The 21,965-nt window shown below is 50.5% G+C and overlaps 19 pseudogenes; all 19 read right to left on the bottom strand.

Moving 5' to 3' along the window:
- Positions 1-74: 74 nt before the first annotated feature.
- Positions 75-194, bottom strand: LOC130326021 (5S ribosomal RNA; annotated as a pseudogene).
- Positions 195-466: 272 nt separating this feature from the next.
- LOC130321089 (5S ribosomal RNA) lies at positions 467-586 on the bottom strand (annotated as a pseudogene).
- Positions 587-2,070: 1,484 nt separating this feature from the next.
- LOC130318944 (5S ribosomal RNA) lies at positions 2,071-2,190 on the bottom strand (annotated as a pseudogene).
- Positions 2,191-2,272: 82 nt separating this feature from the next.
- On the bottom strand, positions 2,273-2,392 carry LOC130332403 (5S ribosomal RNA; annotated as a pseudogene).
- Positions 2,393-2,872: 480 nt separating this feature from the next.
- On the bottom strand, positions 2,873-2,992 carry LOC130332823 (5S ribosomal RNA; annotated as a pseudogene).
- Positions 2,993-3,467: 475 nt separating this feature from the next.
- LOC130329876 (5S ribosomal RNA) lies at positions 3,468-3,587 on the bottom strand (annotated as a pseudogene).
- Positions 3,588-4,679: 1,092 nt separating this feature from the next.
- Positions 4,680-4,799, bottom strand: LOC130329448 (5S ribosomal RNA; annotated as a pseudogene).
- Positions 4,800-5,071: 272 nt separating this feature from the next.
- LOC130352040 (5S ribosomal RNA) lies at positions 5,072-5,191 on the bottom strand (annotated as a pseudogene).
- A 1,477-nt stretch (positions 5,192-6,668) lies between these two features.
- LOC130318933 (5S ribosomal RNA) lies at positions 6,669-6,788 on the bottom strand (annotated as a pseudogene).
- A 2,472-nt stretch (positions 6,789-9,260) lies between these two features.
- On the bottom strand, positions 9,261-9,380 carry LOC130326688 (5S ribosomal RNA; annotated as a pseudogene).
- A 475-nt stretch (positions 9,381-9,855) lies between these two features.
- LOC130321896 (5S ribosomal RNA) lies at positions 9,856-9,975 on the bottom strand (annotated as a pseudogene).
- A 1,484-nt stretch (positions 9,976-11,459) lies between these two features.
- Positions 11,460-11,579, bottom strand: LOC130353041 (5S ribosomal RNA; annotated as a pseudogene).
- A 278-nt stretch (positions 11,580-11,857) lies between these two features.
- Positions 11,858-11,977, bottom strand: LOC130347047 (5S ribosomal RNA; annotated as a pseudogene).
- A 486-nt stretch (positions 11,978-12,463) lies between these two features.
- Positions 12,464-12,583, bottom strand: LOC130328277 (5S ribosomal RNA; annotated as a pseudogene).
- A 2,270-nt stretch (positions 12,584-14,853) lies between these two features.
- On the bottom strand, positions 14,854-14,973 carry LOC130321078 (5S ribosomal RNA; annotated as a pseudogene).
- A 1,620-nt stretch (positions 14,974-16,593) lies between these two features.
- LOC130353153 (5S ribosomal RNA) lies at positions 16,594-16,713 on the bottom strand (annotated as a pseudogene).
- A 3,040-nt stretch (positions 16,714-19,753) lies between these two features.
- LOC130322271 (5S ribosomal RNA) lies at positions 19,754-19,873 on the bottom strand (annotated as a pseudogene).
- A 1,666-nt stretch (positions 19,874-21,539) lies between these two features.
- On the bottom strand, positions 21,540-21,659 carry LOC130316867 (5S ribosomal RNA; annotated as a pseudogene).
- Positions 21,660-21,741: 82 nt separating this feature from the next.
- On the bottom strand, positions 21,742-21,861 carry LOC130346995 (5S ribosomal RNA; annotated as a pseudogene).
- Between the last annotated feature and the right edge of the window lie 104 nt (positions 21,862-21,965).

The following is a 21,965-nucleotide window of genomic DNA, read 5'->3' as shown; positions in this document are numbered from 1 at the left end:
GCCCTGTATACTGTGAATTTAAGCATCAATAAATCCTTTTCGGAATCAGAGCGGAAGGCAGCAACAGAGCAAAATGTCAACGACACCTGGGATTCCCAGCCAGTCTCCCATGCTGGTACTTACCGGGCCCTAAGCTGGGTAGCAGTCTGCGATCTGACGAGAGCAGGCGCGTTCAGCTTAGGATGGCCATTGACAGCTTCATGCGTTTTATACTGTGCATTTAAGCATCAATAAATCCTTTTCGGAATCGGAGAGGAAGGCGACAACAGAGCAAAATGTCAATAGCACCTTGGATTGTCAGCCAGTCTCCCATGCCCGTACTTGCCGGGCAGCAGTCTGCGATCTGACAAGAACAGGCACATTCAGCTTAGGATAGCCGTAGACGGCTTCACACCCTGTATACTGTGGATTTAAGCATCAATAAATCCTTTTCGGAATCGGAGCGGAAGGCGGCAACAGAGGAAAATGTCAACAACACCTGGGATTCCCAGCCAGTCTCCCATGCTGGTACTTACCGGGCCCTAAGCTGGGTAGCAGTCTGCGATCTGACGAGAGCAGGCGCGTTCAGCTTAGGATGGCCGTTGACAGCTTCACACCCTTTATACTGTGGATTTAAGCATCAATAAATCCTTTTCGGAATCGGAGCGGAAGGCGGCAACAGAGCAAAATTTCAACGGCAGCCGGGATTCCCAGCCAGTGTCCCATGCCGGTACTTACCGGGCCCTAAGATCTGTACCAGTCTGCGATCTGACGAGAGCAGGCGCGTTAAGCTTAGGATGGCCGTCGACAGCTTCACACCTTGTATACTGTGGATTTAAGCATCAAGAAATTATTTTCGGAATCGGAGCGGAAGGCAGCAATAGAGCAAAATGTCAACGGCACCCAGGATTCCCAGCCAGTCTCCCATGCCAGTACTTACTGGGCCCTAAGCTGGGTAGCAGTCTGCGATCTGACAAGAGCAGGCGCGTTCAGCTTAGGATGGCCATTGACAGCTTCATGCTTTTTATACTGTGGATTTAAGCATCAATAAATCCTTTTCGGAATCGGAACGGAAGGCGGCAACAGAGCAAAATGTCAACTGCACCCGGGATTCCCAGCCAGTCTCCCATGCCGGTACTTACTGGGCCCTAAGCTGGGTAGCAGTCTGCGATCTGACGAGAGCAGGCGCGTTCAGCTTAGGATGGCCATTGACAGCTTCATGCTTTTTATACTGTGCATTTAAGCATCAATAAATCCTTTTCGGAATCGGAACCGGAACGGAAGGCGGCAACAGAGCAAAATGTCAACTGCACCCGGGATTCCCAGCCAGTCTCCCATGCCGGTACTTACTGGGCCCTAAGCTGGGTAGCAGTCTGCGATCTGACGAGAGCAGGCGTGTTCAGCTTAGGATGGCCGTTGACATCTTCACGCCTTGTATATTGTGGATTTAAGCATCAATAAATATTTTTATTAATCGGAGAGGAAGGCTGCAACAGAGCAAAATGTCAATGGCACCTTGGATTGCCAGCCAGTCTCCCATGCCGGTAACTGCCGGGCAGCAGTCTGCGATCTGAGGAGAGCAGGCACGTTCAGGCTTAGGATGGCCGTTGACAGCTTCACAGCCTGTATATTGTGGATTTAAGCATCAATAAATCATTTTCCGAATCGGAGCGGAAGGCGGCAACAGATTAAAATGTCAACTGCACCCGGGATTCCCAGCCAGTCTCCCATGCTGGTACTTACAAGGCCCTAAGCTGGGTAGCAGTCTGCGATCTGATGAGAGCAGGCGCGTTCAGCTTAGGATGGCCGTTGACAGCTTCACACTTTGTATACTGTGAATTTAAGCATCAATAAATAATTTTCGGAATCGGAGCAGAAACAGAGCAAAATGTCAACTGCACCCGGGATTCCCAGCCAGTCTCCCATGCTGGTACTTACCAGGCCCTAAGCTGGGTATCAGTCTGCGATCTGACGAGAACAGGCGCATTCAGCTTAGGATGGCCGTAGACATCTTCACACCCTGTATACTGTGGATTTAAGCATCAATAAATCCTTTTCGGAATCGAAGCGGAAGGCGGCAACAGAGCAAAATGTCAACGACACCTGGGATTCCCAGCCAGTTTCCCATGCTGGTACTTACCGGGCCCTAAGCTGGGTAGCAGTCTGCGATCTGATGAGAGCAGGCGCGTTCAGCTTAGGATGGCCGTTGACAGCTTCTCGCCCTTTATACTGTGCATTTAGGCATCAATAAATCCTTTTCGGAATCGGAGCGGAAGGCAGCAATAGAGCAAAATGTCAACGGCACCCGGGATTCCCAGCCAGTCTCCCATGCCAGTACTTACCGGGCCCTAAGCTGGGTAGCAGTCTGCGATCTGATGAGAGCAGGCGCGTTCAGCTTAGGATGGGCGTTGACATCTTCACGCCTTGTATACTGTGGATTTAAGCATCAATAAATATTTTTTTTAATCGGAGAGGAAGGCTGCAACAGATCAAAATGTCAATAGCACCTTGGATTGCCAGCCAGTCTCCCATGCCCGTACTTGCCGGGCAGCAGTCTGCGATCTGACAAGAACAGGCGCATTCAGCTTAGGATAGCCGTAGACGGCTTCACACCCTGTATATTGTGGATTTAAGCATCAATAAATCCTTTTCGGAATCGGAGCAAACTGTCTACAGAGCTACAGAGCAAAATGTCAACAACACCTGAGATTCCCAGCCAGTCTCCCATACTGGTACTTACCGGGCTCTAAGCTGGGTAGCAGTCTGCGATCTGACGAGAGCAGGCGCATTCAGGTTAGGATAGCCGTAGACAGCTTCACAAACTGTATACTGTGGATTTAAGCATCAATAAATCATTTTCGGAATCGGAGCGGAAGGCGGCTACAGAGCAAAATGTCAACAACACCTGGAATTCCCAGCCAGTCTCCCATGCTGGTACTTACCTGGCCCTAAGCTGGGTAGCAGTCTGCGATCTGACGAGAGCAGGCGCGTTCAGCTTAGGATGGCCGTTGACAGCTTCACGCCCTTTATACAGTGCATTTAAGCATCAATAAATCATTTTCCGAATCGGAGCGGAAGGCGGCAACAGAGCAAAATGTCAACTGCATCCGGGATTCCCAGCCAGTCTCCCATGCCGGTACTTACTGGGCCCTAAGCTGGGTAGCAGTCTGCGATCTGACGAGAGCAGGCGCGTTCAGCTTAGGATGGCCGTTGACATCTTGACGCCTTGCACATTGTGGATTTAACCATCAATAAATATTTTTATTAATCGGAGAAGAAGGCGGCAACAGAGCAAAATGTCAATGGCACCTTGGATTGCCAGCCAGTCTCCCATGTCGGTATCTGCCGGGCAGCAGTCTGCGATCTGAGGAGAGCAGGCACGTTCAGGCTTAGGATGGCCGTTGACAGCTTCACACCCTGTATATTGTGGATTTAAGCATCAATAAATCCTTTTCCGAATCGGAGCGGAAGGCGGCAACAGATTAAAATGTCAACTGCACCTGGGATTCCCAGCCAGTCTCCCATGCTGGTACTTACCAGGCCCTAAGCTGGGTAGCAGTCTGCGATCTGACGAGAGCAGGCGCGTTCAGCTTAGGATGGCCGTTGACAGCTTCATATTTTGTATACTGTGCATTTAAGCATCAATAAATCCTTTTCGGAATCGGAACGGAAGGCGGCAACAGAGCAAAATGTCAACGGCAGCCGGGATTCCCAGCCAGTGTCCCATGCCGGTACTTACCGGGCCCTAAGATCTGTACCAGTCTGCGATCTGACGAGAACAGGCGCATTCAGCTTAGGATGGCCGTAGACATCTTCACACCCTGTATACTGTGGATTTAAGCATCAATAAATCCTTTTCGGAATCGGAGCGTAAGGCGGCAACAGAGCAAAACATCAACGACACCTGGGATTCCCAGCCAGTCTCCCATGATGGTACTTACCGGGCCCTAAGCTGGGTACCAGTCTGCGATCTGACGAGAACAGGCGCATTCAGCTTAGGATGGCCGTTGACAGCTTCACACCCTGTATACTGTGGATTTAAGCTTCAATAAATCCTTTTCCGAATCGGAGCGGAAGGAGGCAACAGATTAAAATGTCAAGTGCACCCGGGATTCCCAGCCAGTCTCCCATGCTAGTTCTTACCAGGCCCTAAGCTGGGTAGCAGTTTGCGATCTGACAAGAGCAAGCGCGTTCAGCTTAGGATGGCCGTTGACAGCTTCTTGCCCTTTATATTGTGCATTTAAGCATCAATAAATCCTTTTCGGAATCGGAACGGAAGGCGGCAACAGAGCAAAATGTCAACGGCAGCCGGGATTCCCAGCCAGTGTCCCATGCCGGTACTTACCGGGCCCTAAGATCTGTACCAGTCTGCGATCTGACGAGAACAGGCGCATTCAGCTTAGGATGGCCGTAGACCTCTTCACACCCTGTATACTGTGGATTTAAGCATCAATAAATCCTTTTCGGAATCGGAGCGTAAGGCGGCAACAGAGCAAAATGTCAACGGCAGCCGGGATTCCCAGCCAGTGTCCCATGCCGGTACTTACCGGGCCCTAAGATCTGTACCAGTCTGCGATCTGACGAGAGCTGGCGCGTTAAGCTTAGGATGGCCGTCGACAGCTTCACACCTTGTATACTGTGGATTTAAGCATCATTAAATTATTTTCGGAATCGGAGCGGAAGGCAGCAATAGAGCAAAATGTCAACGGCACCTGGGATTCCCAGCCAGTCTCCCCTGCCAGTACTTACCGGGCCCTAAGCTGGGTAACAGTCTGCGATCTGACGAGAGCAGGCGCGTTCAGCTTAGGATGGCCATTGACAGCTTCATGCTTTTTATACTGTGCATTTAAGCATCAATAAATCCTTTTCGGAATCGGAGAGGAAGGCGGCAACAGAGCAAAATGTCAATAGCACCTTGGATTGTCAGCCAGTCTCTCATGCCCGTACTTGCCGGGCAGCAGTCTGCGATCTGACAAGAACAGGCACATTCAGCTTAGGATAGCCGTAGACGGCATCACACCCTGTATACTGTGAATTTAAGCATCAATAAATCATTTTCGGAATCGAAGCGGAAGGCGGCTACAGAACAAAATGTCAACAACACCTGGGATTCCCAGCCAGTCTCCCATGCTGGTACTTAACGGGCCCTAAGCTGGGTAGCAGTCTGCGATCTGACGAGAGCAGGCGCGTTCAGCTTAGGATGGCCGTTGACAGCTTCACACTTTGTATACTGTGGATTTAAGCATCAATAAATAATTTTCGGAATCGGAGAAGAAACAGAGCAAAATGTCAACTGCACCCGGGATTCCCAGCCAGTCTCCCATGCTGGTACTTACCAGGCCCGAAGCTGGGAAGCAGTCTGCGATCTGACGAGAGCAGGCGCATTCAGCTTAGGATGGCCGTAGACATCTTCACACCCTGTATACTGTGGATTTAAGCATCAATAAATCCTTTTCCGAATCGGAGCGGAAGGCGGCAACAGATTAAAATGTCAACTGCACCCGGGATTCCCAGCCAGTCTCCCATGCTATAACTTACCAGGCCCTAAGCTGGGTAGCAGTCTGCGATCTGATGAGAGCAGGCGGGTTCAGCTTAGGATGGCCGTTGACAGCTTCACATTTTGTATACTGTGCATTTAAGCATCAATAAATCCTTTTCGGAATCGGAACGGAAGGCGGCAACAGAGCAAAATGTCAACGGCAGCCGGGATTCCCAGCCAGTCTCCCATGCTGGTACTTACCGGGCGCTAAGCTGGGTAGCAGTCTGCGATCTGACGAGAGCAGGCGCGTTCAGCTTAGGATGGCCGTTGACAGCTTCTCGCCCTTTATACTGTGCATTTAAGCATCAATAAATCCTTTTTGGAATCGGAACGGAAGGCGGCAACAGAGCAAAATGTCAACGGCAGCCGGGATTCCCAGCCAGTGTCCCATGCCCGTACTTACCGGGCCCTAAGATCTGTACCAGTCTGCGATCTGACGAGAACAAGCGCATTCAGCTTAGGATGGCCGTAGACATCTTCACACCCTGTATACTGTGGATTTAAGCATCAATAAATCCTTTTCGGAATCGGAGCGTAAGGCGGCAGCAGAGCAAAATGTCAACAGCAGCCGGGATTCCCAGCCAGTGTCCCATGCTGGTACTTACCGGGCCCTAAGATCTGTACCAGTCTGCGATCTGATGAGAGCAGGCGCGTTAAGCTTAGGATGGCCGTCGACAGCTTCACACCTTGTATACTGTGGATTTAAGCATCGATAAATTCTTTTCGAAATCGGAGCGGAGGGCAGCAATAGAGAAAAATGTCAACGGCACCTGGGATTCCCAGCCAGTCTCCCCTGCCAGTACCTACCGGGCCCTAAGCTGGGTAGCAGTCTGCGATCTGACGAGAGGAGGCACTTTCAGCTTACGATGGCCATTGACAGCTTCATGCTTTTTATACTGTGCATTTAAGCATCAATAAATCCTTTTCGGAATCGGAGAGGAAGGCGGCAAAAGAGAAAAATGTCAATAGTTCCTTGGATTGCCAGCCAGTCTCCCATGCCCGGACTTGCCGGGCAGAAGTCTGCGATCTGACAAGAACAGGCACATACAGCTTAGGATAGCCGTAGACGGCTTCACACCCTGTATACTGTGGATTTAAGCATCAATAAATTCTTTTCGGAATCGAAGCGGAAGGCAGCTACAGAGCAAAATGTCAACAACACCTGGGATTCCCAGCCAGTCTCCCATGCTGGTACTTACCGGGCCCTAAGCTGGATAGCAGTCTGCGATCTGACGAGAGCAGGCGCGTTCAGCTTAGGATGGCCGTTGACAGCTTCACACTTTGTATACTGTGGATTTAAGCATCAATAAATAATTTTCAGAATCGGAGCAGAAACAGAGCAAAATGTCAACGGCAGCCAGGAATCCGAGCCAGTCTCCCATGCTGGTACTTACCAGGCCCGAAGCTGGGTAGCAGTCTGCGATCTGACGAGAACAGGCGCATTCAGCTTAGGATGGCCGTAGACATCTTCACACCCTGTATACTGTGGATTTAAGCATCAATAAATCCTTTTCGGAATCGGAGCGGAAGGCGGCAACAGAACAAAATGTCAACGACACCTGGGATTCCCAGCCAGTCTCCCATGCTGGTACTTACCGGGCCCTAAGCTGGGTAGTAGTCTGCGATCTGAAGAGAGCAGGCGCGTTCAGCTTAGGATGGCCGTTGACAGCTTCTCGCCCTTTATACTGTGCATTTAAGCATCAATAAATCCTTTTTGGAATCGGAACGGAAGGCGGCAACAGAGCAAAATGTCAACGGCAGCCGGGATTCCCAGCCAGTGTCCCATGCCCGTACTTACCGGGCCCTAAGATCTGTACCAGTCTGCGATCTGACGAGAACAGGCGCATTCAGCTTAGGATGGCCGTAGACATCTTCACACCCTGTATACTGTGGATTTAAGCATCAATAAATCCTTTTCGGAATCGGAGCGTAAGGCGGCAGCAGAGCAAAATGTCAACAGCAGCCGGGATTCCCAGCCAGTGTCCCATGCTGGTACCTACCGGGCCCTAAGATCTGTACCAGTCTGCGATCTGATGAGAGCAGGCGCGTTAAGCTTAGGATGGCCGTCGACAGCTTCACACCTTGTATACTGTGGATTTAAGCATCGATAAATTCTTTTCGAAATCGGAGCGGAGGGCAGCAATAGAGAAAAAAGTCAACGGCACCTGGGATTCCCAGCCAGTCTCCCCTGCCAGTACCTACCGGGCCCTAAGCTGGGTAGCAGTCTGCGATCTGACGAGAGGAGGCACTTTCAGCTTACGATGGCCATTGACAGCTTCATGCTTTTTATACTGTGCATTTAAGCATCAATAAATCCTTTTCGGAATCGGAGAGGAAGGCGGCAAAAGAGAAAAATGTCAATAGTTCCTTGGATTGCCAGCCAGTCTCCCATGCCCGGACTTGCCGGGCAGAAGTCTGCGATCTGACAAGAACAGGCACATACAGCTTAGGATAGCCGTAGACGGCTTCACACCCTGTATACTGTGGATTTAAGCATCAATAAATTCTTTTCGGAATCGAAGCGGAAGGCAGCTACAGAGCAAAATGTCAACAACACCTGGGATTCCCAGCCAGTCTCCCATGCTGGTACTTACCGGGCCCTAAGCTGGATAGCAGTCTGCGATCTGACGATAGCAGGCGCGTTCAGCTTAGGATGGCCGTTGACAGCTTCACACTTTGTATACTGTGGATTTAAGCATCAATAAATAATTTTCAGAATCGGAGCAGAAACAGAGCAAAATGTCAACGGCAGCCAGGATTCCGAGCCAGTCTCCCATGCTGGTACTTACCAGGCCCGAAGCTGGGTAGCAGTCTGCGATCTGACGAGAACAGGCGCATTCAGCTTAGGATGGCCGTAGACATCTTCACACCCTGTATACTGTGGATTTAAGCATCAATAAATCCTTTTCGGAATCGGAGCGGAAGGCGGCAACAGAACAAAATGTCAACGACACCTGGGATTCCCAGCCAGTCTCCCATGCTGGTACTTACCGGGCCCTAAGCTGGGTAGTAGTCTGCGATCTGACGAGAGCAGGCGCGTTCAGCTTAGGATGGCCGTCGACAGCTTCCCGCCCTTTATACTGTGCATTGAAGCATCAATAAATCCTTTTCGGAATCGGAACGGAAGGCGGCAACAGAGCAAAATGTCAACGGCAGCCGGGATTCCCAGCCAGTGTCTCATGCCGGTACTTACCGGGCCCTAAGATCTGTACCAGTCTGCGATCTGACGAGAGCAGGCGCGTTAAGCTTAGGATGGCCGTCGACAGCTTCACACCTTGTATACTGTGGATTTAAGCATCAATCAATAAATTATTTTCTGAATCGGAGCGGAAGGCAGCAATAGAGCAAAATGTCAACGGCACCCGGGATTTCCAGCCAGTCTCCCATGCCAGTACTTACCAGGCCCTAAGCTGGGTAGCAGTCTGCGATCTGACGAGAACAGGCGCGTTCAGCTTAGGATGGCCATTGACAGCTTCATGCTTTTCATACTGTGCATTTAAGCATCAATAAATCCTTTTCGGAATCGGAGAGGAAGGCGGCAACAGAGCAAAATGTCAATAGCACATTGGATTGCCAGCCAGTCTCCCATGCCCGTACTTGCCGGGCAGCAGTCTGCGATCTGACAAGAACAGGCACATTCAGCTTAGGATAGCCGTAGACAGCTTCACACCCTGTATACTGTGGATTTAAGCATCAATAAATCCTTTTCGGAATCGGAGCGGAAGGCGGCTACAGAGCAAAATGTCAACAACACCTGGGATTCCCAGCCAGTCTCCCATGCTGGTACTTACCGGGCCCTAAGCTGGGTAGCAGTCTGCGATCTGACGAGAGCAGGCGCGTTCAGCTAAGGATGGCCGTTGACAGCTTCACGCCCTTTATACTGTGCATTTAAGCATCAATAAATCATTTTCCGAATCGGAGCGGAAGGCGGCAACAGAGCAAAATGTCAACTGCACCCGGGATTCCCAGCCAGTCTCCCATGCCGGTACTTACTGGGCCCTATGCTGGGTAGCAGTCTGCGATCTGACGAGAGCAGGCGCGTTAAGCTTAGGATGGCCGTTGACATCTTTACGCCTTGTATATTGTGGATTTAAGCATCTATAAATATTTTTATTAATCGGAGAAGAAGGCGGCAACAGAGCAAAATGTCAATGGCACCTTGGATTGCCAGCCAGTCTCCCATGCCGGTATCTGCCGGGCAGCAGTCTGCGATCTGAGGAGAGCAGGCACGTTCAGGCTTAGGATGGCCGTTGACAGCTTCACACCCTGTATATTGTGGATTTAAGCATCAATAAATCCTTTTCCGAATCGGAGCGGAAGGCGGCAACAGATTAAAATGTCAACTGCACCTGGGATTCCCAGCCAGTCTCCCATGCTGGTACTTACCAGGCCCTAAGCTGGGTAGCAGTCTGCGATCTGATGAGAGCAGGCGCGTTCAGCTTAGGATGGCCGTTGACAGCTTCACACTTTGTATACTGTGCATTTAAGCATCAATAAATCCTTTTCGGAATCGGAACGGAAGGCGGCAACAGAGCAAAATGTCAACGGCAGCCGGGATTCCCAGCCAGTGTCCCATGCCGGTACTTACCGGGCCCTGAGATCTGTACCAGTCTGCGATCTGACGAGAGCAGGCGCGTTAAGCTTAGGATGGCCGTCGACAGCTTCACACCTTGTATACTGTGGATTTAAGCATCAATAAATTATTTTCGGAATCATAGCGGAAGGCAGCAATAGAGCAAAATGTCAACGGCACCCGGGATTCCCAGCCAGTCTCCCATGCCAGTACTTATTGGGCCCTAAGCTGGGTAGCAGTCTGCGATCTGACGAGAGCAGGCGCGTTCAGCTTAGGATGGCCATTGACAGCTTCGTGATTTTTATACTGTGCATTTAAGCATCAATAAATCCTTTTCGGAATCGGAGAGGAAGGCGGCAACAGAGCAAAATGTCAATCGCACCTTGGATTGCCAGCCAGTCTCCCATGCCCGTACTTGCCGGGCAGCAGTCTGCGATCTGACAAGAACAGGCACATTCAGCTTAGGATAGCGGTAGACGGCTTCACACCCTGTATACTGTGGATTTAAGCATCAATAAATCCTTTTCGGAATCGGAGCGGAAGGCGGCTAAAGAGCAAAATGTCAACAACACCTGGGATTCCCAGCCAGTCTCCCATTTTGGTACTTACCGGGCCCTAAGCTGGGTAGCAGTCTGCGATCTGACGAGAGCAGGCGCGTTCAGCTTAGGATGGCCATTGATAGCTTCACGCCCTTTATACTGTGCATTTAAGCATCAATAAATCCTTTTCCGAATCGGAGCGGAAGGCGGCAACAGATTAAAATGTCAACTGCACCCGGGATTCCCAGCCAGTCTCCAATGCTGGTACTTAACAGGCCTTAAGCTGGGTAGCAGTCTGCGATCTGACGAGAGCAGGCGCATTCAGCTTAGGATGGTCATTGACAGCTTCACACTTTATATACTGTGCATTTAAGCATCAATAAATCCTTTTCGGAATCGGAACGGAAGGCGGCAACAGGGCAAAATGTCAACGGCAGCCGGGATTCCCAGCCAGTGTCCCATGCCGGTACTTACCGGGCCCTAAGATCTGTACCAGTCTGCGATCTGATGAGAGCAGGCGCGTTCAGCTTAGGATGGCCGTTGACAGCTTCTCGTCCTTTATACTGTGCATTTAGGCATCAATAAATCCTTTTCGGAATCGGAACGGAAGGCGGCAACAGAGCAAAATGTCAACGGCAGCCGGGATTCCCAGCCAGTGTCCCATGCCGGTACTTACCGGGCCTTAAGATCTGTACCAGTCTGCGATCTGACGAGAGCAGGCGCGTTAAGCTTAGGATGGCCGTCGACAGCTTCACACCTTGTATACTGTGGATTTAAGCATCAATAAATTATTTTCGGAATCGGAGCGGAAGGCAGCAATAGAGCAAAATGTCAACGGCACCCGGGATTCCCAGCCAGTCTCCCATGCCAGTACTTACCGGGCCCTAAGCTGGGTAGCAGTCTGCGATCTGACGAGAGCAGGCGCGTTCAGCGAAGGATGGCCGTTGACATCTTCACGCCTTGTATACTGTGGATTTAAGCATCAATAAATATTTTTTTTAATCGGAGAGGAAGGCTGCAACAGATCAAAATGTCAATAGCACCTTGGATTGCCAGCCAGTCTCCCATGCCCGTACTTGCCAGGCAGCAGTCTGCGATCTGACAAGAACAGGCGCATTCAGCGAAGGATAGCCGTAGACGGCTTCACACCCTGTATATTGTGAATTTAAGCATCAATAAATCCTTTTCGGAATCGGAGCAAAATGTCTACAGAGCTACAGAGCAAAATGTCAACAACACCTGAGATTCCCAGCCAGTCTCCCATGCTGGTACTTACCGGGCCCTAAGCTGGGTAGCAGTCTGCGATCTGATGAGAGCAGGCGCGTCCAGCTTAGGATGGCCGTTAACAGCTTCATGCCCTTTATACTGTGCATTTTAGCATCAATAAATCCTTTTCCGAATCGGAGCGGAAGGCGGCAACAGATTAAAATGTCAACTGCACCCGGGATTCCCAGCGAGTCTCCCATGCTGGTTCTTACCAGGCCCTAAGCTGGGTAGCAGTCTGCGATCTGACGAGAGCAAGCGCGTTCAGCTTAGGATGGCCGTTGACAGCATCTCGCCCTTTATACTGTGCATTTAAGCATCAATAAATCCTTTTCGGAATCGGAACGGAAAGCGGCAACAGAGCAAAATGTCAACGCCAGCCGGGATTCCCAGCCAGTGTCCCATGCCGGTACTTACCGGGCCCTAAGATCTGTACCAGTCTGCGATCTGACGAGAACAGGCGCATTCAGCTTAGGATGGCCGTAGACCTCTTCACACCCTGTATACTGTGGATTTAAGCATCAATAAATCCTTTTCCGAATCGGAGCGGAAGGCGGCAACAGATTAAAATGTCAACTGCACCCGGGATTCCCAGCCAGTCTCCCATGCTGGTACTTACCAGGCCCTAAGCTGGGTAGCAGTCTGCGATCTGATGAGAGCAGGCGCGTTCAGCTTAGGATGGCCGTTGACAGCTTCACATTTTGTATACTGTGCATTTAAGCATCAATAAATCCTTTTCGGAATCGGAACGGAACGGAAGGCGGCAACAGAGCAAAATGTCAACGGCAGCCGGGATTCCCAGCTAGTCTCCCATGCTGGTTCTTACCGGGCCCTAAGCTGGGTAGCAGTCTGCGATCTGACGAGAGCAGGCGCATTCAGCTTAGGATGGCCGTTGACAGCTTCTCGCCCTTTATACTGTGCATTTAAGCATCAATAAATCCTTTTCGGAATCGGAACGGAAGGCGGCAACAGAGCAAAATGTCAACGGCAGCCAGAATTCCCAGCCATTTTCCCATGCCGGTACTTACCAGGCCCTAAGATCTGTACCAGTCTGCGATCTGACGAGAGCAGGCGCGTTAAGCTTAGGATGGCCGTCGACAGCTTCACACCTTGTATACTGTGGATTTAAGCATCAATAAATTCTTTTCGGAATCGGAGCGGAAGGCAGCAATAGAGCAAAATGTCAACTGCACCCGGGATTCCCAGCCAGTGTCCCATGCTGGTACTTACCGGGCCCTAAGCTGGGTAGCAGTCTGCGATCTGACGAGAGCAGGCGCGTTCAGCTTAGGATGGCCGTTGACAGCTTCACACTTTGTATACTGTGGATTTAAGCATCAATAAATAATTTTCGGAATCGGAGCAGAAACAGAGCAAAATGTCAACTGCACCCGGGATTCCCAGCCAGTCTTCCATGCTGGTACTTACCAGGCCCAAAGCTGGGAAGCTGTCTGCGATCTGACGAGAACAGGCGCATTCAGCTTATAATGGCCGTAGACATCTTCACACCCTGTATACTGTGGATTTAAGCATCAATAAATCCTTTTAGGAATTGGAGCGTAAGGCGGCAACAGAGCAAAATGTCAACGGCAGCCGGGATTCCCAGCCAGTGTCCCATGCCGATACTTACCGGGCCCTAAGATCTGTACCAGTCTGCGATCTGACGAGAACAGGCGCATTCAGCTTAGGATGGCCGTAGACATCTTCACACCCTGTATACTGTGGATTTAAGCATCAATAAATCCTTTTCCGAATCGGAGCGGAAGGCGGCAACAGATTAAAATGTCAACTGCACCCGGGATTCCCGGCCAGTCTCCCATGCTATAACTTACCAGGCCCTAAGCTGGGTAGCAGTCTGCGATCTGATGAGAGCAGGCGGGTTCAGCTTAGGATGGCCGTTGACAGCTTCACATTTTGTATACTGTGCATTTAAGCATCAATAAATCCTTTTCGGAATCGGAACGGAAAGCGGCAACAGAGCAAAATGTCAACGGCAGCCGGGATTCCCAGCCAGTCTCCCATGCTGGTACTTACCGGGCCCTAAGCTGGGTAGCAGTCTACGATCTGACGAGAGCAGGCGCGTTCAGCTTCTCGCCCTTTATACTGTGCATTTAAGCATCAATAAATCCTTTTTGGAATCGGAACGGAAGGCGGCAACAGAGCAAAATGTCAATGGCAGCCGGGATTCCCAGCCAGTGTCCCATGCCGGTACTTACCGGGCCCTAAGATCTGTACCAGTCTGCGATCTGACGAGAACAGGCGCATTCAGCTTAGGATGGCCGTAGACATCTTCACACCCTGTATACTGTGGATTTAAGCATCAATAAATCCTTTTCGGAATCAGAGCGTAAGGCGGCAACAGAGCAAAATGTCAACGGCAGCCGGGATTCCGAGCCAGTGTCCCATGCCGGTACCTACCGGGCCCTAAGATCTGTACCAACCTGCGATCTGATGAGAGCAGGCGCGTTAAGCTTAGGATGGCCGTCGACAGCTTCACACCTTGTATACTGTGGATTTAAGCATCGATAAATTATTTTCGGAATCGGAGCGGAGGGCAGCAATAGAGCAAAATGTCAACGGCACCTGGGATTCCCAGCCAGTCTCCCCTGCCAGTACCTACCGGGCCCTAAGCTGGGTAGCAGTCTGCGATCTGACGAGAGGAGGCACTTTCAGCTTACGATGGCCATTGACAGCTTCATGCTTTTTATACTGTGCATTTAAGCATCAATAAATCCTTTTCGAAATCGGAGAGGAAGGCGGCAACAGAGCAAAATGTCAATAGCACCTTGGATTGCCAGCCAGTCTCCCATGCCCGTACTTGCCGGGCAGCAGTCTGCGATCTGACAAGAACAGGCACATTCAGCTTAGGATAGCCATAGACGGCTTCACACCCTGTATGCTGTGGATTTAAGCATCAATAAATCCTTTTCGGAATCGAAGCGGAAGGCGGCTACAGAGCAAAATGTCAACAACACCTGGGATTCCCAGCCAGTCTCCCATGCTGGTACTTACCGGGCCCTAAGCTGGGTAGCAGTCTGCGATCTGACGAGAGCAGGCGCGTTCAGCTTAGGATGGCCGTTGACAGCTTCAAACTTTGTATACTGTGGATTTAAGCATCAATAAATAATTTTCGGAATCGGAGCAGAAACAGAGCAAAATGTCAACTGCACCCGGGATTCCCAGCCAGTCTCCCATGCTGGTACTTACCAGGCCCGAAGCTGGGAAGCAGTCTGCGATCTGACGAGAACAGGTGCATTCAGCTTAAGATGGCCGTAGACATCTTCACACCCTGTATACTGTGGATTTAAGCATCAATAAATCCTTTTCGGAATCGGAGCGAAAGGCGGCAACAGAGCAAAATGTCAACGGCAGCCGGGAATCCCAGCCAGTGTCCCATGCCGGTACTTACCGGGCCCTAAGATCTGTACCAGTCTGCGATCTGACGAGAGCAGGCGCGTTCAGCTTAGGATGGCCGTTGACAGCTTCTCGCCCTTTATACTGTGCATTTAAGCATCAATAAATCCTTTTCCGAATCGGAGCGGAAGGCGGCAACAGAGCAAAATGTCAACTGCACCCGGGATTCCCAGCCAGTCTCCCATGCCGGTACTTACTGGGCCCTAAGCCGGGTAGCAGTCTGCGATCTGACGAGAGAAGGCGCATTCAGCTTAGGATGGCCGTTGACATCTTCAAGCCTTGTATACTATGGATTTAAGCATCAATAAATATTTTTATTAATCGGAGAGGAAGGCGGCAACAGAGCAAAATGTCAATGGCACCTTGGATTGCCAGCCAGTCTCCCATGCCGCTATCTGCCGGGCAGCAGTCTGCGATCTGAGGAGAGCAGGCACATTCAGGCTTAGGATGGCCGTTCACAGCTTCACACCCTGTATATTGTGGATTTAAGCATCAATAAATCCTTTTCCGAATCGGAGCGGAAGGCGGCAACAGATTAAATTGTCAACTGCACCCCGGATTCCCAGCCAGTCTCCCATGCTGGTACTTACCACGCCCTTAGCTGGGTAGCAGTCTGCGATCTGACGAGAGCAGGCGCGTTCAGCTTAGGATGGCCGTTGACAGCTTCACACTTTGTATACTGTGGAATTAAGCATCAAGAAATAATTTTCGGAATCGGAGCAGAAACAGAGCAAAATGTCAACTGCACCCGGGATTCCCAGCCAGTCTCCCATGCCAGTACTTACCGGGCCCTAAGCTGGGTAGCAGTCTGCGATCTGACGAGAGCAGGCGTGTTCAGCTTAGGACAGCCATTGACAGCTTCATGCTTTTTATACTGTGGATTTAAGCATCAAGAAATAATTTTCGGAATCGGAGCAAAATGTCAACTGCACTCAGGATTCCCAGCCAGTCTCCCATGCTGGTACTTACCGGGCCCTAAGCTGGGTAGCAGTCTGCGATCTGACGAGAGCAGGCGCGTTCAGCTCAGGATGGCCGTTGACAGCTTCTTGCCCTTTATACTGTGCATTTAAGCATCAATAAATCCTTTTCAGGATCGGAACGGAAGGCGGCAACAGAGCAAAATGTCAACGGCAGCCGGGATTCCCAACCAGTGTCCCATGCCGGTACTTACCGGGCCCTAAAATCTGTACCAGTCTGCGATCTGACGAGAGCAGGCGCGTTAAGCTTAGGATGGCCGTCGACAGCTTCACACCTTGTATACTGTGGATTTAAGCATCAATAAAGCAAAATGTCAACGGCACCCGGGATTCCCAGCCAGTCTCCCATGCCAGTACTTACCGGGCCCTAAGCTGGTTAGCAGTCTGCGATCTGACGAGAGCAGGCACGTTCAGCTTAGGATGGCTGTTGACATCTTCACGCCTTGTATACTGTGGTTTTAAGCATCAATAAATATTTTTTTTAATCGGAGAGGAAGGCGGCAACAGAGCAAAATGTCAATAGCACCTTGGATTGCCAGCCAGTCTCCCATGCCCGTACTTGCCGGGCAGCAGTCTGCGATCTGACAAGAAAAGTCGCATTCAGCTTAGGAAAGCCGTAGACGGCTTCACACCCTGTATATTGTGGATTTAAGCATGAATAAATCCTTTTCGGAATCGGAGCAAAATGTCTACAGAGCTACAGAGCAAAATGTCAACAACACCTGAGATTCCCAGCCAGTCTCCCATGCTGGTACTTACCGGGCCCTAAGCAGGGTAGCAGTCTGCGATCTGATGAGAGCAGGCGCGTTAAGCTTAGGATGGCTGTTGACAGCTTCTTTTCCTTTATACTGTGCATTTAAGCATCAATAAATCCATTTCCGAATCGGAGCGGAAGGCGGCAACAGATTAAAATGTCAACTGCACCCGGGATTCCCAGCCAGTCTCCCATGCTGGTACTTACCAGGCACTGAGCTGGGTAACAGTCTGCGATCTGACGAGACCAGGCGCGTTCAGCTTAGGATGGCGGTTGACAGCTTTGCACTTTGTATACTGTGCATTTAAGCATCAATAAATCCTTTTCGGAATCGGAACGGAAGGCAGCAACAGAGCAAAATGTCAACGGCAGCCGGGATTCCCAGCCAGTGTCCCATGCCGGTACTTACCAGGCCCTAAGATCTGTACCAGTCTGCGATCTGACGAGAGCAGACGCGTTAAGCTTAGGATGGCTGTTGACAGCTTCACACCTTGTATACTGTGGATTTAAGCATCAATAAATTCTTTTCGGAATCGGAGCAATAGAGCAAAATGTCAACAGCAACCGGGATTCTCAGCCAGTCTCCCATGCCAGTACTTTCCAGGCCCTAAGCTGGGTAGCAGTCTGCGAACTGACGAGAGCAGGCGCATTCAGCTTAGGATGGCCATTGACAGCTTCATGCTTTTTATACTGTGCATTTAAGCATCAATAAATCCTTTTCGGAATCGGAACGGAAGGCGGCAACAGAGCAAAATGTCAACTGCACCCGGGATTCCCAGCCAGTCTCCCATGATGGTACTTACTGGGCCCTAAGCTTGGTAGCAGTCTGCGATCTGACGAGAGCAGGCACGTTCAGCTTAGGATGGCCGTTGACATCTTCACGCCTTGTATATTGTGGATTTAAGCATCAATAAATATTTTTATTAATCGGAGAGGAAGGCGGCAACAGAGCAAAATGTCAAGGGTACCTTGGATTGCCAGACAGTCTCCCATGCCGGTATCTGCCGGGCAGCAGTCTGCGATCTGAGGAGAGCAGGCACGTTCAGGCTTAGGATGGCTGTTGACAGCTTCACACCCTGTATGTTGTGGATTTAAGCATCAATAAATCCTTTTCCGAATCGGAGCGGAAGGCGGCAACAGATTAAAATGTCGACTGCACCCGGGATTCCCAGCCAGTCTCCCATGCTGGTACTTACCAGGCCCTAAGCTGGGTAGCAGTCTGCGATCTGACGAGAGCAGGCGCGTTCAGCTTAGGATGCCCGTTGACAGCTTCACACTTTGTAAACTGTGGATTTAAGCATCAATAAATAATTTTCGGAATCGGAGCAAAATGTCAACTGCACTCGGGATTCCCAGCCAGTCTCCCTTGCTGGTACTTACCAGGCCCGAAGATGGGTAGCAGTCTGCGATCTGACGAGAGCAGGCGCGTTCAGCTTAGGATGGCCGTTGACAGCTTCTCGCCCTTTATACTGTGCATTTAAGCATCAATAAATCCTTTTCGGAAGGCGGCAACAGAGCAAAATGTCAACGGCAGCCGGGATTCCCAGCCAGTGTCCCATGCCGGTACTTACCGGGCCCTAAGATCTGTAACAGTCTGCGATCTGACGAGAGCAGGCGCGTTAAGCTTAGGATGGCCGTCGACAGCTTCACTCCTTGTATACTGTGGATTTAAGCATCAATAAATTATTTTTGGAATCGGAGCAGAAGGCAGCAATAGAGCAAAATGTCAACGGCACCCGGGATTCCCAGCCAGTCTCCCATGCCAGTAGTTACCGGTCCCTAAGCTGGGTAGCAGTCTGCGATCTGACGAGAGCAGTCACGTTAAGCTTAGGATGGCCGTCGACAGCTTCACTCCTTGTATACTGTGGATTTAAGCATCAATAAATATTTTTGTTAATCGGAGAGGAAGGCGGCAACAGAGCAAAATGTCAATAGCACCTTGGATTGCCAGCCAGTCTCCCATGCCCGTACTTGCCGGACAGCAGTCTGCGATCTGACAAGAACAGGCGCATTCAGCTTAGGATAGCCGTAGACGGCTTCACACCCTGTATATTGTGGATTTAAGCATCAATAAATCCTTTTCGGAATCGGAGCAAAATGTCTACAGAGCTACAGAGCAAAATGTCAACAACACCAGAGATTCCCAGCCAGTCTCCCATGCTGGTACTTACCGGGCCCTAAGCAGGGTAGCAGTCTGCGATCTGACGAGAGCAGGCGCGTTCAGCTTAAGATGGCCGTTGACAGCTTCACGCCCTTTATACTGTGCATTTAAGCATCAATAAATCCATTTCCGAATCGGAGCGGAAGGCGGCAACAGATTAAAATGTCAACTGCACCCAGAATTCCCAGCCAGTCTCCAATGCTGGTACTTACCAGGCCCTAAGCTGGGTAGCAGTCTGCGATCTGACGAGACCAGGCGCGTTCAGCTTAGGATGGCGGTTGACAACTTCACATTTTGTATACTGTGCATTTAAGCATCAATAAATCCTTTTCGGAATCGGAACGGAAGGCGGCAACAGAGCAAAATGTCAACGGCAGCCGGGATTCCCAGCCAGTGTCCCATGCCGGTACTTACCAGGCCCTCAGATATGTACCAGTCTGCGATCTGACGAGAGCAGGCGCGTTAAGCTTAGGATGGCTGTTGACAGCTTCACACCTTGTATACTGTGGATTTAAGCATCAATAAATTCTTTTCGGAATCGGAGCAATAGAGAAAAATGTCAACGGCACCCGGGATTCTCAGCCAGTCTCCCATGCCAGTACTTACCGGGCCCTAAGCTGGGTAGCAGTCTGCGATCTGACGAGAGCAGGCGCGTTCAGCTTAGGATGGCCATTGACAGCTTCATGCTTTTTATACTGTGCATTTAAGCATCAATAAATCATTTTCGGAATCGGAACGGAACGCGGCAACAGAGCAAAATGTCAACTGCACCCGGGATTCCCAGCCAGTCTCCCATGATGGTTCTTACTGCGCCCTAAGCTTGGTAGCAGTCTGCGATCTGACGAGAGCAGGCGCGTTCAGCTTAGGATGGCCGTTGACATCTTCACGCCTTGTATATTGTGGATTTAAGCATCAATAAATATTTTTATTAATCGGAGAGGAAGGCGGCAACAGAGCAAAATGTCAATGGCACCTTGGATTGCCAGCCAGTCTCCCATGCCGTTAACTGCCGGGCAGCAGTCTGCGATCTGAGGAGAGCAGGCACGTTCAGGCTTAGGATGACCGTTGACAGCTTCACACCCTGTATATTGTGGATTTAAGCATCAATAAATCCTTTTCCGAATCGGAGCGGAAGGCGGCAACAGATTAAAATGTCAACTGCACCCGGGATTCCCAGCCAGTCTCCCATGCTGGTACTTACCAGGCCCTAAGCTGGGTACCAGTCTGCGATCTGACGAGAGTAGGCGCGTTAAGCTTAGGATGGCCGTTGACAGCTTCATGCTTTTTATACTGTGCATTTAAGCATCAATAAATCCTTTTCGGAATCGGAACGGAAGGCGGCTACAGAGCAAAATGTCAACTGCACCCGGGATTCCCAGCCAGTCTCCCATGCCGGTAGTTACTGGGCCCTAAGCTGGGTAGCAGTCTGCGATCTGACGAGAGCAGGCGCGTTCAGCTTAGGATGGCCGTTGACATCTTCATGCCTTGTATATTGTGGATTTAAGCATCAATAAATATTTTTATTAATCGGAGAGGAAGGCGGCAACAGAGCAAAATGTCAATGGCACCTTGGATTGCCAGCCAGTCTCCCATGCCGGTAACTGCCGGGCAGCAGTCTGTTCGATCTGAAGAGAGCAGGCACGTTCAGGCTTAGGATGGCCGTTGACAGCTTCACAACCTGTATATTGTGGATTTAAGCATCAATAAATCCTTTTCCGAATCGGAGCGGAAGGCGGCAACAGATTAAAATGTCAACTGCACCCGGGATTCCCAGCCAGTCTCCCATGCTGGTACTTACCGGGCCCTAAGATCTGTACCAGTCTGCGATCTGACGAGAGCAGGCGCGTTAAGCTTAGAATGGCCGTCGACAGCTTCACACCTTGTATACTGTGGATTTAAGCATCAATAAATTATTTTCGGAATCGGAGCGGAAGGCAGCAGTAGAACAAAATGTCAATGGGACCTGGGATTCCCAGCCAGTCTCCCATGCCAGTACTTACCGGGCCCTAAGCTGGGTAGCAGTCTGCAATCTGACGAGAGCAGGCGCGTTCAGCTTAGGATGGCCATTGACAGCTTCATGCTTTTTATACTGTGCATTTAAGCATCAAAAAATCCTTTTCGGAATCGGAGAGGAAGGCGGCAACAGAGCAAAATGTCAATAGCACCTTGGATTGCCAGCCAGTCTCCCATGCCCGTACTTGCCGGGCAGCAGTCTGCGATCTGACAAGAACAGGCACATTCAGCTTAGGATAGCCGTAGACGGCTTCACACCCTGTATACTGTGGATTTAAGCATCAATAAATCCTTTTCGGAATCGAAGCGTAAGGCGGCTACAGAGCAAAATGTCAACAACACCTGGGATTCCCAGCCAGTCTCCCATGCCAGTACTTACCGGGCCCTAAGCTGGGTAGCAGTCTGCGATCTGACGAGAGCAGGCGCGTTCAGCTTAGGATGGCCGTTGACAGCTTCTCGCTCTTTATACTGTGCATTTAAGCATCAATAAATTCTTTTCGGAATCGGAGCGGAAGGCAGCAATAGAGCAAAATGTCAACGGCAACCGGGATTCCCATCCAGTCTCCCATGCCAGTACTTACCGGGCCCTAAGCTGGGTAGCAGTCTGCGATCTGACGAGAGCAGGCGTGTTCAGCTTAGGATGGCCATTGACAGCTTCATGCTTTTTATACTGTGCATTTAAGCATCAATAAATCCTTTTCGGAATCGGAACGGCAGGAGGCAACAGAGCAAAATGTCAACTGCACCCGGGATTCC

The sequence above is a fragment of the Hyla sarda genome, chromosome 1, assembly GCF_029499605.1.
Source record: "Hyla sarda isolate aHylSar1 chromosome 1, aHylSar1.hap1, whole genome shotgun sequence".
In the NCBI taxonomy this organism is placed as follows: Eukaryota; Metazoa; Chordata; class Amphibia; order Anura; family Hylidae; genus Hyla; species Hyla sarda.
Note: the sequence above shows the minus strand (reverse complement) of the source record. Positions and strands in the feature narration are given on the sequence as shown.